We start from the raw sequence: 15,190 nt of genomic DNA, 5'->3' as shown, positions 1-15,190 counted from the left end.
AATGGTCAGACAATGTGATTGGTTAGGGAATCGAATGTCAACTTGTACCACTTCCACTTTCCTGGACACTCATCACATAACAACCCACACACCCGACAGGCACAGGAACTGGCAAAAACACACCCACACAAACATACACACTCGATGTGGCATACATACATGTACACACAACCCATATGGCGGAACCAATGAAATGAAACAAGTAGGGATGTGTAAGAAGGTTTCTAAAAATGGAATTCATCTTCTATGTAGCCCGTTTAATTGCACAGGGACTACTACATTTGATCTAGAATGGACCTAACATCATCATCACACCAAGAATATTGTGTCTGCAAACAGAAAAGTGCTGGTTTGAAAATGAATATAGGCTTTGAGTTGAGAAATATTAGTAGAAACATAGGCTATTTCTGGCATTGTTATTGTTGTGGTGTACAGGTAACTGCCAAACTAAAGGAAACACCATCATAAAACATCTTCATTCAATTTGGTTGAGTCAAAGATCTCAGATCTTGCCACAAACAAAACAAAGGTCAACTGGGCCTGTCCAGCTTTTTTTTATACATGACCCTAAGCATGATGGGGACCAGGAACCACACCTGTGTGGAACTGGTTTTAATGTCTATGGTGTGGAAGCACCTGCTTTCAATATACGTTATATCCCTCATTTATGCAAGTGTTTCCTTTATTTTGGCAGTTACCTGTATGTGCATGCTAAGTTAAATCCTGTAAGAGTTATATTCATTCACGCCAATTATTCTGAATTCCAACCGTAATTTCCCCCCATTTCGGTCTAAATGGAATCAATCCTGAAATTCCCCTGAATTTATTTTTTTTATTTTTATTTTATTTAACCTTTATTTAACCAGGTAGGCAAATTGAGAACACGTTCTCATTTACAATTGCGACCTGGCATTCGATTCGATTCCATCCCCACCATTCATCAGTGTAGTATAAATAATCCCAACAGAAATACCTAAAAAAACAAACGGGTCAGAATAGAAGCAATATATCTCTCTAAATAAGACATTGTCTATAAGTTGTGATAGGATTTAAATCAGGCCCCAGCCAGTGGCATGTAGCGGATGACCCTGGATCTGAGTTGCTGAGAGGCTCAGCTCCTCGGCTGCTCGCCTCAAACTCCCACCCCCACAAACCCCAAACTACAGCCCAGGTCTACCACACACTACTAATCGAGTGACTGGGAACAGCACCGAGACTCATTATGTGACAGAGATTAATGACAGCCTACCATTGTCCCACTGAAGCCACAGCCATTCACTATATAAAGGCTGGGGCCATTCAATTCCAGACAGATCCACAGCCACACGGTTTAAACTAACTGAACCACCCAACTGTTACAGCCACACTTGATGTATTTTTGCATATGCACAGGTATAAACAGCTTGCCTGGGTTGCCCATATGTTAAATGCACAATGATGTGTGTGATATGCATATGGATTGGATAGATTTGTTTTGGTGGGGGCCTAATATTGACTGTGGTTGGTCGATATATAGAGATACAAGCTTGCATCTGATATTGGCTGATTTCATATTTCAATTTCCAGACTGTGGACAGGGAGTAAAGCCATATTGAAAGGTAAATATGGTAGATAATCCAATATGTCTTGATGTATATATTTATATATATCGGCGCTGACACCAGCGGCCTGGTTGTGTGTTACAATGAGAAATACCATTGCCCTCTGCTGTAGCAGACTGATCTTGTTGTCAATCTCTTGCTGGTCTGTTCTTTGTGTTAAAAGGGGCAATCTGTAGTTGCTACATCAATTTTTTGACATAAATTATATGATATGTACCCATTGATTCTTGAAGAATATAACTCATAAATGCCTCATGAGCTTAGTTCAACTGTCAAACCCCATACAGAACCCAAAATATGAGTTTGTTATACTCCAATGTTTACAAAGTAAATGTAAACAACCACTGTATAGCCTCAAAACATGGTTAAAACTATACTTTTGAAATCCTGGATGGTCAGTTCTTGAATTTGCTCTGTCTATGAATTTGAGACTGGTTATATTTCTCCAGTCCCATCACTCAGCTTTTTACTGAAACTGGGAGAACGCCTTGTTTTGTATCAACTGTTTGGTTATGGTTTCAACTGCTGATTGCCGCTTTAAGGGTTTTTCTTGGATAGTGTGGGGTGTAATTTCAATGTCTGGTCCAGCATCCATTTTTGTGAACGCGTTTCAATGCAGGACAAAATCCCTGGTCGAATAAACATAGATGTTAAGAGTCTAGGCTTTTCTGCAGGATCAGGTCTGTTTTAGTGTGCATTTTTGTCCTGAAAATCACATACAGTGCAAGCCACATAGTAATCTGGACAAAATGTTTTACGGTTCTCCCAGTGACGAAAGTGACACGGTTACAGACAGAGACAAGGGGAACTTAGCTCATTCCAGGCAGAGACAAGTGGCCCTTAGCTCATTCCAGACAGAGATAAGGAGCCCGTAGCTCATTCCAGACAGAGATAAGGAGCCCATAGCTCATTCCAGACAGAGATAAGGAGCCCGTAGCTCATTCCAGACAGAGATAAGGAGCCCGTAGCTCATTCCAGACAGAGATAAGGAGCCCTTAGCTCATTCCAGACAGAGATAAGGAGCCCGTAGCTCATTCCAGACAGAGATAAGGAGCCCGTAGCTCATTCCAGACAGAGATAAGGAGCCCGTAGCTCATTCCAGACAGAGATAAGGAGCCCGTAGCTCATTCCAGACAGAGATAAGGAGCCCGTAGAGATAAGGATAAGGAGCCCTCATTAATACAAAGGCCTTATGTCTATAATCTTAAAGAGTGTTCAGTCTGAGCCATGACTGTTATAAGAGGGGTTTTGAAATACCCTGTTGGACATTTTAGTAACTACACTGCTATTATTACACACCTAGGGGTAGAGATGAGTAGGCCTAATTATTTGAAGCATCCTTGCACATTGACCCTGTACAATATTCCTTGCCGTTCTCTGAGTGCAACTTCACTCTGTAGCCGGTCATTAAAACACAAGGGAATTGGAGTTTCTGACCTCACAGAGTTGAGGCCAGTTGTATGACTAGCAACAGTGAAGAACACTCCTTTACAGAACCTGTGTGAATTGTTTGCTTTAAAAAAATTTATCTGGTCTTGCAAAGAGGGTAAACTGGTTGATGTGTAGGTTTTAGACTGTGTCTGCAGGAGGAAATCTAGGGGTCTGAGGTGTAAAACAGAATACAGACAAGCCTTAACCTTGCGCTACCACATCTGGAGACAAGGGCAGACTTCTGAGGAAAAGACTCGAGTGGAGAGAAAGAGAGCGAGAGATCACTAGCAACTATCTGACACCTCAAACTATTTCAGCCATCAACAGCTCTCAAGTCTCATCCTGAAAGGCTGTGTGTACGGGTGAGGTTCAATAGTCAGTATATCACTATAATAGTATATCTCCACCATTAAAAAAAATGGTCTCTATGTGCCAGTAGACGCTCCACAGAGGAGGAAAGGGAGGACCATCCTCCTCATTGAAATTTCATAAAAATAAAAATAGTGAAACATAAAACAGTCATCCTTTTTAGATAAAACTATACTAAGTATATTCATATGTCACCAAATAATTTATTAAAACACACTGTTTTGCAATGAAGATCTATGGTTACTTTGACAGCACTCTTTGGGGTAGCACCATGGTTTAGCTGGAGGACAGCTAGCTTACATTTTCATCTGGCTACATTGACTTCAATACAAAACCTAGGAGGCTCGTCGGCCTTACCTCCTTCCATAGACCTACATGTTAATTAACACAACTTCCAGAGGACGACCTCCAACCAATCAAAGCTTTTGCTGTATGAACTGACATGTTGTCCATCCAATCATAGGATTAGGATCAGAGAATGAACCTGTGTTGTATTGGGGTTGTGAAGCTTGGTGAGTTGGTGACCTTATTGGATAGAGATTAGGAGTGTAAAGGTATAGTTGAGCATTTTTAGAATATTATTCAATTAAAATTAGTTTCTTCAAATTACAGGAGACGGAGGAGGTAGATTATAAATAGTTTTCTTGGTTTTAGAACTTTATTTTTGTGTCCAGTTAGTGCAATTTATTTCAATTTTCCTTGCTAAGCAGTAGCTAGCTACCAGTGCGAGTGTGCAGTTTTCGCTGCCAGAATAGCAGAATGGCCAAAGCTACCGAAAATGTTGTAGTCTTTTTGTTGAAGAAACCCTATCATTCTGTGGGATAAACAGAAAAAGGTGTGAATTAAAACCCGAGGGTTAACGTCTGCCTGAGATCAGTTTCATGAAGAAGAATGAAAGGGTGACGACATTCAATACCAATTGGTATCAAAACAGTGGATGCTCCTCAGAGGAGGAAGGGGAGGACCATCGTCGTCAGTGAATTATACACAAATAATATTTTCCAAACATTTAAAAAGTTATCATTTTTAGACAAAACTATACCAAAAATATAATCATGTTACCAAATAATTTATTAAAACACACTATTTTGCAAAGAAGGTCTACAGTAGCCTCAACAGCACTCTGTAGGGTAGCACCATGATGTAGCCGGAGGACAGCTAGCTTCCATCCTCCTTTGGGTACATACATTGGCTCATGGTTCTCACCCCCTTCCATAGTCTTACACAGTAATTATGACAACTTCCGGAGGACATCCTCCAAACTATCAGAGCTTTCGTTGCATGAACTGACATTTTGTTCACCGGATCAGAGAATTAATCTAGTACTGAAAGAATAAACTACAGTTAGCTAGCACTGCAGTATATAAAATGTGGTGAGTAGTTGAATCAAAGAGAGAGAAATAATTGAACAGTTTTGAACAAATTAATTTCTTCCAAAATTAAGGAGAAGCAAGAGAGAAAAAGAGAGAGAGATTGTTTTTTTTTGTTCACTTGCAGTTACTTAGCTAGCAAATGCAGCTAGCTAGTTTAGCCTACTGAAACACCCTACTCAAACAGAGGGATGCTATATTAGCTAACTGGCTATGACTTTCCAACACAACACTGGAACTCTTCCAAGTCAAGGTAAGCTTTTGGTTTTACAAATGTATTCCCACCAGGGCACGCCGGTGTAACTGCTTACACTGTAATGTTACTGCATGATTGTAGAAGGTTTACTAACATGTTAGTTCTATTAGCTATGCTGACTATGAAGTTACTTTAGCTAATATGGTGACAACGATGTAGGCTGTGTGTAGCGGTTTGGCCTGGATTGTTTTTTGTTGCCTGGTCACATACAGCTGATGTGTTTGTGCATTTAAGTCCACAAGTGAAGGGAAGAGGTGAGAGGAAGAGAGCGCAAAAATGCGAGAAGGAATACAACATGGCTGCTATGAAAGTGAACTGTGCTTACGCATGATCAGGAGTGTATTCATTACGCAGATTCTGTTAAAAAACGTTTCTTAAACGGATGCAAATGGAACAAAACAAAGATAAACATACCTGAATTTATCCAAATTAGAAACTCTAATTTGTAATGGTTGGACGAATGATTACATCCTATATCAGCTAGATGCAGGCAAGAGTGTGCAAGGCGGCATTGAATATCACTGTCTGTCCATGTGCCACTGTCGGTCACCTCAAATTTGTCTCTCGACCTGTGTGCACCTACGTTGTAAACTTTTATTCATAGGCTAGATTGTAGCAACCTCATGATGGGTGTAAGGAAAATGTGAGTATCATGTAGTAGCCGAAACCTATCAATGTTATATTGAACTGGGTGAATGGAATATGAATGAGAGTCATCCAATATGCTGGAATAGGAATAAGGCTATGCTCATGAAAAAAAATCGTCCTCCCTCATCTTAAATGGCACTGACCACCACTGTATCAAAAGTGTAGCTGGTTAACAGGGAGCCTTTCATCAAGCCGCCTGATCATGTGGACGAAGGTCTGCGTGATCAAAGCGGATGCATTTTTGGGCATGAAATAATTGGCTTTAGCAGGTGTGCCTTGTAAAAAGTTAATTTGTGAGAACCGTTCAAATAAGCAAAGGGAAATGACAGTCCATCATTACTTTAAGACATGAAGGTCAGTCAATCCAGAACATTTCAAGAACTGAAAATTTCATCATCAAAGTGGCTCTCATGAGGACCACCACAGGAAAGGAAGACCCAGAGTTACCTCTGCGGAAGAGGATACGTTCATGAGAGTGACCAGACTCAAAAATTGCAGCCCAAATAAATGCTTCACAGAGGTCAAGTAACAGACACATCTCAACATCAACTGTTCAGAAGAGACCGCGTAAATCAGGCCTTCATGGTCGAATTGCTGCAAGAAACCACCATCAAAGGACACCAATAAGAAGAGACTTGCTTGGGCCAAGAAACACGAGCAATGGACATTAGACCGGTTGAAATCTGTCCTTTGGTCTAATGCGTCCAAATTTAAGATTTTGGGGTCCAACCGCCGCGTCTTTCTGAGACGCAGAGTAGGTGAACGGATGATCTCCGCATGTCTGGTTTCCACCTTGAAGCATGGAGGACGAGGTGTGATGGTGTGATGGTGTGATGGTGCTTTGCTGGTGACACTGTCTGTGATATATTTAGAACTCAAGACACATTTTACCAGAATGGCAACCACAACATTCTGCAGCGATATGCCATCCCATTTGGTTTGTGCTTAGTGGGACTATCGTTTGTTTTTCAATAGGACAATGACCCAACACACCTCCAGACTGTGTAAGGTCTATTTGACCAAGAAGGAGAGTGACGGAGTGCTGCATCAGATGACCTGCCCTCCACAATCACCCGACCTCAACCCAATTGAGATGGTTTGGCATGAGTTGGACCACGGAGTGAAGGAAAAGCAGCCAACAAGTGCTCAGCAAATGTGGGAACTCCTTCAAGACTGTTGGAAAAGCATTCCAGGTGAAGCTGGTTGAGAGAATGTCAAGAGTGTGCAAAGCTGTCATCAAGGCAAGTGAGGCTACTTTGAAAAATCTAAAATATATTTTTTCACGACACACTTCTACTGGACCACTGAGGTTGCACCTGCAAAAGCCCCTGGCAGGATCTTAATTAGCATGAAATAAAAGGCGCAATTGATTAAGCTCACCCAGTGCAATGGGTAGGTAGAGTTCACTCTTTAAAACCATTGAATTTGTCCATGATGTGCAAACCCTCCAGCACACCAGCTGAATGAAATCAAGCGCACCTAATCTCAATTGTGAAATTGGACCAATGGAAATTATGTTCAGTGGCTTGCAGATGTACCTAATTAACCAGACAGATTAGAAGGGTCTAGGATTCCTTTGTAAGGCACAGCTAAAAAGACAATCAGATACAATAAGAGGAATCTCCTGGTAATGCTTTCCAGCTACAATTAGTTCAGAATACTGGCTGTGATTTTTGAAGTGACTTTGAGGTAAGTTGTATGGCTCTAGTTTGTTTCCCTTGTCTTCCATGTTTTACAGGTAGCTGACTAGGATTTAACTGACTAGGATGTTTTTTGTTGCCTGCTAATTGGAGGGATAACCTGTTATCCTCCACCTAAAGGTGTTTTTTGTTCTACACATTTAATTCAGATAAAATAACTCCGTCTAAATCCCAGAACTTCAAATGCTGGCATTTTACGATTTGAAACTTTCTTTTCTTCCCTAGGTAATTATAACTATATTCCCCAAAATAAATTAAAAGGAACTGGCCACAATGAAGCGGAAGCAACTGGCTCCCGTGCCTCTGCAGGTGAAGCTACCGGTTCCCGTGCCTCAGAAGCAGCCACCCACAATGCCTCAGCAAGCGCCACTACTGGCCCAAATACCTTGGGTGAAGCGACCGGCCGCGGAACTGACCACCTATAATGCAGCGGAAACAGCCACCCATAATGCCTCGGCAAGTGTGGCAACTGGCCCAAATAGCTTAGGTGAAGCAACTGGCCACAATGCTTCATCAAGTGCCACGACTGGCCCAAATACCTTAGGTGAAGCAACCAGCTCCCGTGACTCGGCAGCGGAAGCAACTGGCCACAGTGCCTCGGCACTTTTAGTTTTTATCAAAGATTCCCTGTAATTAGTATTACGCGATTAAACTGATTAATCATGTAACTGTAATTAACTAGGAAGTCGGGGCACCAAGGAAAATATTTAAATTACAAAGTTATAATTTTCGTAATAGATTTTCATATCTGATCAATAGTCTTCTGATTAATGACTTATTATTTACCTCATGTTAGTCGTAAATTGCTGGTTATCTACACGAACCCAGTCTTCACTATGAGTCATCCATACATCAATTGTCTTAAATCATTTATTTACTAACTAAGTAATTCACAGAAATGCATAAACAAACAGTAGATAGTTACAAGGAAATGATAACGGAGTTTCCCTAGTGGGATAAACCGGCATCGCGGCTTGGTGTACAAAAGGGAAGTGGGGGTCGACTGAGATGACAGCACACAGTTGATAATTATAACAATTGAAATGCTAATCCTTTGCACATGGACGCTCACTCATTCGAGAACAATTGCAATCAATATATATATTTACACTCAGTGTGTCGTCAGGGTCTCTGTTGAAAAGTTTGTTTTTGTTGGAGAGTTTGTCCGCCCTCTCTGTCGTGGTTAGAATGGATAGTTCAGAGTGACATTCATTCATGTCGTTATGGATAGATGTTTCGGCGGTTGTCGTTCTTCGTGTTCAATGATACCGAATTCCTAGCTGCAGACTAGTAATTAAAATCAAAGACTTGTTCTTATTCTGTCGGTATCGATAGTCTAAGAGTTTAACCACGTGGGATGGTTAAGATTCAGCAATCGTCTCAAACCTTGGCCCTCTCTTTATCGAGGTAAGCTGGTCTGCAACCTTTGTCCTCTCGTGATTGAGAGAAAACATGGTCTGTTGAGAAATTCTCAAAGTCTGGGTTTTATTCGGAACATCGAAAAGGGCTGTCATGACGCCCGGTCCTGTCTGTACCCCTGGGGGCGTGCCAAGGACTTAGTGAAACCTTTTAGGGAATTGGAGTTAACTTCATTAAACAGTCCAAAATCACATCACACAATTTTACAAACAGTATCATCCTCACTCATTCATCTTATACAACAATTAGATGTAAACCTCATATCTGAGGCTATTATATAAACAGCATTATGGTAATGTGGCCGCACCGTCTCCCATGAGTGTCACAAAATGGTAGCAAACATACCAGTTCGTAGCTGGATTCTTCACCGATCTTTTATACCTTCTCCGAAACATAACTGTTGTTCGGACCTCAAGTTCTGTGAGGTGGAAGAAATTCCTTTGTTCTCTATGAAACTTCAATCTGTCTCTATACTGTGGCCATGAGGAGATCATCTCCTCCCGGAATTTACGACCTATCTGACCACAGCAGCCTAGTTGTAGGACGCAGGGAGAGGGGGATAGGGCTTGCTGTACCCAAAGAGGGCAACGTCATGACACTATGCAGCGGAAGCAACTGGCCACAGTGCCTCTGCAGCAGAAGCTACCGGCCACAGTGCCTCGCAAGCGGCCACCCACAATGCCTCAGAAGCGGCCACCCGTAATGCCTCGGCTAGTGTGGAAACTGGCCCAAATACCTTAGGTGAAGCAACTGGCTCCCGTGCATCATCAAGTACAGCATCTGGTTCAAATGCCTATGCAGAAGCGACAGGTGCCCACAGTCTGCCGATAAGGATACGGTGATTGACAGAGTCGAAAGCCTTGGCCAGGTCGATGAAGACGGCTGCACAGTACTGTCTTTATCGATGGCGGTTATGATATCGTTTAGTACCTTGAGCGTGGCTGAGGTGCACCCGTGACTAGCTCAGAAACCAGATTGCACAGCGGAGAAGGTACGGTGGGATTTGAAATAAATGGTCAGTGATCTGTTTATTAACTTGGCTTTCAAAGTCTTTAGAAAGGCAGGGCTGAATGGATATAGGTCTATAACAGTTTGTGTCTAGAGTGTTACCCCCTTTGAAGAGCGGGATGACCGCGGCAGCTTTCCAATCTTTAGAGATCTTGGAAGATACGAAAGAGAGGTTGAACAGACTGGTAATAGGGGTTGCAACAATGGCGGCGGATAATTTTAGAGGGTCCAGATTGTCTAGGCCAGCTGATTTGTACAGGTCCAGGTTTTGCAGCTCTTTCAGAACATCTGCTATCTGGATTTGAGTGAAGGAGAAGCTGGGGAGGCTTGGGCAAGTAGCTGCGGCAAGTAGCTGTGTAACTTTGCAGTTGTTGCCATCCTGTACCTATCCCGCAGGTGTGATCTTCAGATGTACCGATCCTGTGCAGGTGTTGTTACACGTGGTCTGTCACTGCGAGGACGATCAGCTGTCTGTCCTGTCTCCCTGTAGCGCTGTCTTAGGTGTCTCACAGTACGGACATGGCAATTTATCACGCTGACTCCATCTGCACTCCTCAAACTCCTTGCAGAGTTTTTAACACGTGAGGTTATAGTCCTGCCGTCAGTGTCCATAGTGCAGTTACTATTCCATTTAACCCATACACTTATGAGGAATATTCTGTTTATTCATGGATACAGGGATACTCATGAGCGGGATATCAAAATGCATGTAAAGAGCTCATCCCGAATAAGACCGTATGTGGGATATGAGCTACAATCCAGACTGCTGTGCTCATGTTAACATGGTCAATGTCCAGTGGGGAAATGTCAGACCTTACTCATACAGTATGTTCATACTTTAGATGTAGTTATATGTAGGCATCAAATCTAATTTTATTAGTCAATTGCACCGAATGCAACAGGTGTAGAACTTACAGTAAAATGCTTACTTACGAGCCCCTAAACAACAATGCAGTTAAAAACAAATATGACTAAGAATAAGAAATCAAAGTAACAAGTAATTAAAGAGCAGCAGTAAAATAATAATAGCGAGACTATATACAGGGGGGTACAGAGTCAATGTGCAGGTGCACCGGTTAGTTGAGGTAATATGTAGGTGGAGTTATTAAAGTGACTATGCATAGATGATAACCACAGAGAGTAGCAGCGGTGTAAAGGGGGGGATGCAAATAGTCTTGGTAGCCGTTTGATTAGATGTTCAGGAGTCTTATGGCTTGGGGGTAGAAGCTGTTTAGAAGCCTTTTGGTCCTAGACTTGGCGTTCCGATACCGCTTGCCGTGCGGTAGCAGAGAAAACAGTCTATGACTAGGGTTGCTGGAATCTTTGACAATTTTTAGGGCCTTCCTCTGGCACCGCCTGGTACAGAGGCCCTGGATGGAAGGAAGCTTGGCCCCAGTGATGTACTAGGCCGTTCGCGCTACCCTCTGTAGTGCCTTGCGGTCGGAGGCTGAGCAGTTGCCATACCGGGCAGTGATGCAACCAGTCAGGATACTCTCGATGGTGCAGCTGTAGAACCTTTTGAGAATATGAGGACCCATGCCAAATCTTTTCAGTCTCCTGAAGGGGAATAGGTTTTGTCGTGCCCGCTTCACGCCTGTCTTGGTGTGCTTGGACCATGTAAGGGAACACCCCCCTGAAATGGACAAAAATGAATGGGATCATATTGGCACCGTACGAAACATATACACGATGTACAATACCACTCAATTGGACGTTGTTTCATTCTAACCTGATTGCAAATGCCATATGGCAAATGCCAAGTGTAACACTGCAAAAATCCAATAGATGGCGAGCGCGCTCCACCGTAACATAAACATAGCAACAACATAAATATAAATGATAATACAAGTAATACACATAGAATTATAGATATACCTCTCCTTAATGCAACCGCTGTGTCAGATTTCAAAAAAACTTTACGGAAATATAAACCATGCAATAATCTGAGACGGAGCTCAGATGATTAGCCAAATTAGCCACCATGTTGGACTCAACAGAAACCAGGAAATACATGATAAATGTTTCCTTACCTTTGATGAATTCATCAGAATGCAGTCCTAGGAATCCCAGGTCCACAATAAATGCTTGATTTGTTCGTTCATGTCCGTTATTTATGTCAAATTAGCTACTTTCGAATTGTTTACCAAATACCCGAACCAAAGTCTCAAAGCGCGACCACTATAACGTGATGAAATGTCCAAACGTTCCGTTAGTCAGTAGAAACATGTCAAACGATGTACTGAATCAATCTTTAGAATGTTGTTAACATACATCTTGAATAATGTTCCAACCAGAGAATTAAATCGACTTCAATTGAGAGAAGGAACGGAGCTCACTCTCACGTGATTAATGCGTGGGCACCTCATGGCAGTGATTACTCATTCCTGTCTCCTTCGAATTCCCTTCAAATTAGAGTCATCAGAATAAGTTATATTGACTGTTGACATCTAGTGGAAGCCGTAGGAAGTGAAAACCCATCCATATCTCTCTTTATATTCAATGAGAGCTTGGTTGAAAATATGGCACCCCCAGAAAAAATCCAAACAGGAAGTGGAACTTCTCAGGTTTTTGCCTGCCATATGAGTTCTGTTAATCTCACAGACTTAATTCAAACAGTTTTAGAAACTTTAGAGTTTTCTATCCAATACTAATAATAATATGCATATATTAGCAACTGAGACTCAGGAGCTGGCCGTTTACAATGGGCACCTTTCATCCAAGCTACTCAATACTGCCCCTTCAGCCATAAGAAGTTAAACCATAATAAAAACATATAACACGTAGTTACTATCTAGCTGCGGGTCCAGTTCTGACATTATGTGTAGGCCTAGCTGAGGCGACCTCGAATCCCAAGTTTCGGCTCGATAGGTCCTTTGGAGCCCGAGCAACGACCTTAATTGGTGCTGAAAATCCACTTTTTCCGGGCGTTGCTACGGGATCCTTGAAAGAGCTACTGGACAGAAACGTTGGGGTCCGTCTCTATGGGCCGAGGAGATTTCAATGCATCTAGTCTTGCGACTCTGGGACTTTTCTGTAATGGTCAAAATGAATTGAAGTTATTGCAAATGTACGAGGTTGTTTCTCGGTCTGAGAACGTTCTAGAGCCACATAACGCACCGTGCACTATCGACCTGAGCTATATAACGGGCTTCTAAAGTTTCAGAGCTCTAGGTCTAACGGTTCTTTGATAGTTTGAACAAAGGTAACTATTGCAGGCTCCGTGTCTCTAAGCCCCACAATGTGTCACTCCATCCTTGCTGTTTGTGTGTGAGTTTTTCTTGGAAATCTGATGGGATGAATGACTGATTTACAGTTCATGAGGGCTGCCTAATCTCACATGAAGTTTTGGAAAGATCTGACTGTTTTAACCCTTCGAAACAGCCCCTTTGACCCCAATTATGGCACTTCCGGTTGGCACAGGAAGCTAAAAGTAAACACATCCTGAATGGGGTATGCTTTTACAGAATCCTGAGTTTTAAGTCTTTACGTTAAGAACTGACTGATTTACACAGGGTTGAATGCACTATTTCTCTCAAACTGCAGGTTGGGTATGGCAAAACACTTTTAGAGTGATTTTAACCACTTCCGGTTGCTTTAGAGTCGACACAGGTAGACCTCATAGGGGCCTGATGGATTGTTATCGAAGACAGGTTCATAAGGCATTCATAACCCACATAGGCTTCAGGTTAAATTTAGAGGAGAAGGCAATGTATTCCTATGGGGAGAGAAAAAATACTGTTTTCACTGTTAAGAGTTAATGCCACATGGTCAAGGTTAGGCTTGCACAGATCGGGAGGACCGCAGGAATGTTTCTGAGGTCGAATTGTGCTTCTAACCCTAACTGTTCTCCCGCTGTCACCCAAAAGCACCTGCAATTTAGGGCCAGGCTTCATTATGGGCCTACTTTTTTCATGGTTGCTGAGCTCAGACCGAGCTAGCTACGATCAGGCTGGGCATCTCGTTGAACTCGGCACAGCCTAGAGATTATGGTAATGCCATTGCAGGCTCTGTGTCTTTTGATCTATTTATTCAAGGGACAACCAGTTATCCTACACCTAAAGCTGTTTGTTATACACAAATTCATTAAGTAAAATAAAACAGCATTTGTATAGTTCCAATGACTTCAAATTCTGGCATTTTACTAATTTGAACTTTTTGACTTTGTTTCCTAGGTAAATTATAGATATATTCTCCACACTTCATTAAAAGGAACCTACTCCTATGTCCCAGCAACAAAAGAAACGGGCTCGCATGCCTCTTCAGCAGAAGCAACCATCCACAATGACTCGGCAGAAGCAACCAGCCACAATGCCTCAGCAAGTGTGACGACTGGCGCAAATACCTTAGGTGAAGCAACCGGCTCTCGTACCTCAGCAGCAGAAGCAACCAGGCACAATGACTCGGCATAAGCATCCGGCCAAAATTTCCATCAGAAATCACCTGCTTGACTCGCATTACAAATACTTCGACAGCAAATTTACACAAGATTTAATCCAGCCTTGTTAAAACTACACCTTGCCATCACGTCTTTGTATTATTAGCCTTTCATGTTCAGTCATATAACCAGACTATATCTACAGACAGTTATTGTACTGTCACATGCCTCTGTTGATATCTATTTCCCATACCTCTGTCTTTCTCTTTGTCTTTGTCTTTGTCTTTCTCTTTCTCTCTCTTTCTCTCTCTCTCTCTCTCTCTCTCTCTCTCTTTCTCTCACACACACAGACAGACGGACGGACTGACGGTCTGTACCAGTCAGAGGTGAAGGGGCACATCCTGCTCTTCATCAACAGGGGGAGTGGTGACTATGAAGTGCTCAAGGACCGGCTAGGTCAGGAGCTCTGGCCCCATAATTCGTTGAAAAGGTGAGAGCAGGCAAGCAGCTACTGGACCTGAAAAGAGCGACTCACCAAAACCTCTATTATATTGGCTATTTGATTCAGATCTTAAGATAATGTCCCTAATCCACTATTTGGAACAAGTTATTTTGAATCAACTCTTTAATTGCAGCTTGAATTGAATTTGTAAATTGATTAATTGGAGTCAGATGTTTTGAACTGCTCTGTGAACTGAGAAAACCCTTACCAAATGCAGGAGATAAGGAACTGCCCATCAACAAAATTCATATATATATTGAACTACTTTTGACATTGGTCTCGTCCAATAAAACCACAGATTTTAGTTTTGGTTGCAGAATGTTTTGCTACGTTGTGCCCTACTGAACATAACTATGATTTATTTTTCACAGTTCCTGTTTGTGCTGGTAAACAGGGTGAAGTCCAATGAAAAATCTCTGTGCTACTTCGGCCTGATGTCACGTGACCTTCCCCGGGTGGGCATTTACGACGGCGTGTCAGACATGAAATGGCTCATGCCCGAGGGAGAGAT

The 15,190-nt window shown here is 42.3% G+C and overlaps 1 long non-coding RNA gene across 1 annotated transcript; it reads left to right on the top strand.

Moving 5' to 3' along the window:
* Window positions 1-7,219: 7,219 nt before the first annotated feature.
* Window positions 7,220-8,133, top strand: LOC139567893 (uncharacterized). The gene is made up of 3 exons (XR_011673477.1): window positions 7,220-7,364; window positions 7,441-7,495; window positions 7,601-8,133. It is a non-coding gene; the product is annotated as an uncharacterized lncRNA (long non-coding RNA).
* Window positions 8,134-15,190: the final 7,057 nt, after the last annotated feature.

This window comes from Salvelinus alpinus, chromosome 2 (genome assembly GCF_045679555.1).
Source record: "Salvelinus alpinus chromosome 2, SLU_Salpinus.1, whole genome shotgun sequence".
In the NCBI taxonomy this organism is placed as follows: Eukaryota; Metazoa; Chordata; class Actinopteri; order Salmoniformes; family Salmonidae; genus Salvelinus; species Salvelinus alpinus.
Note: the sequence above shows the minus strand (reverse complement) of the source record. Positions and strands in the feature narration are given on the sequence as shown.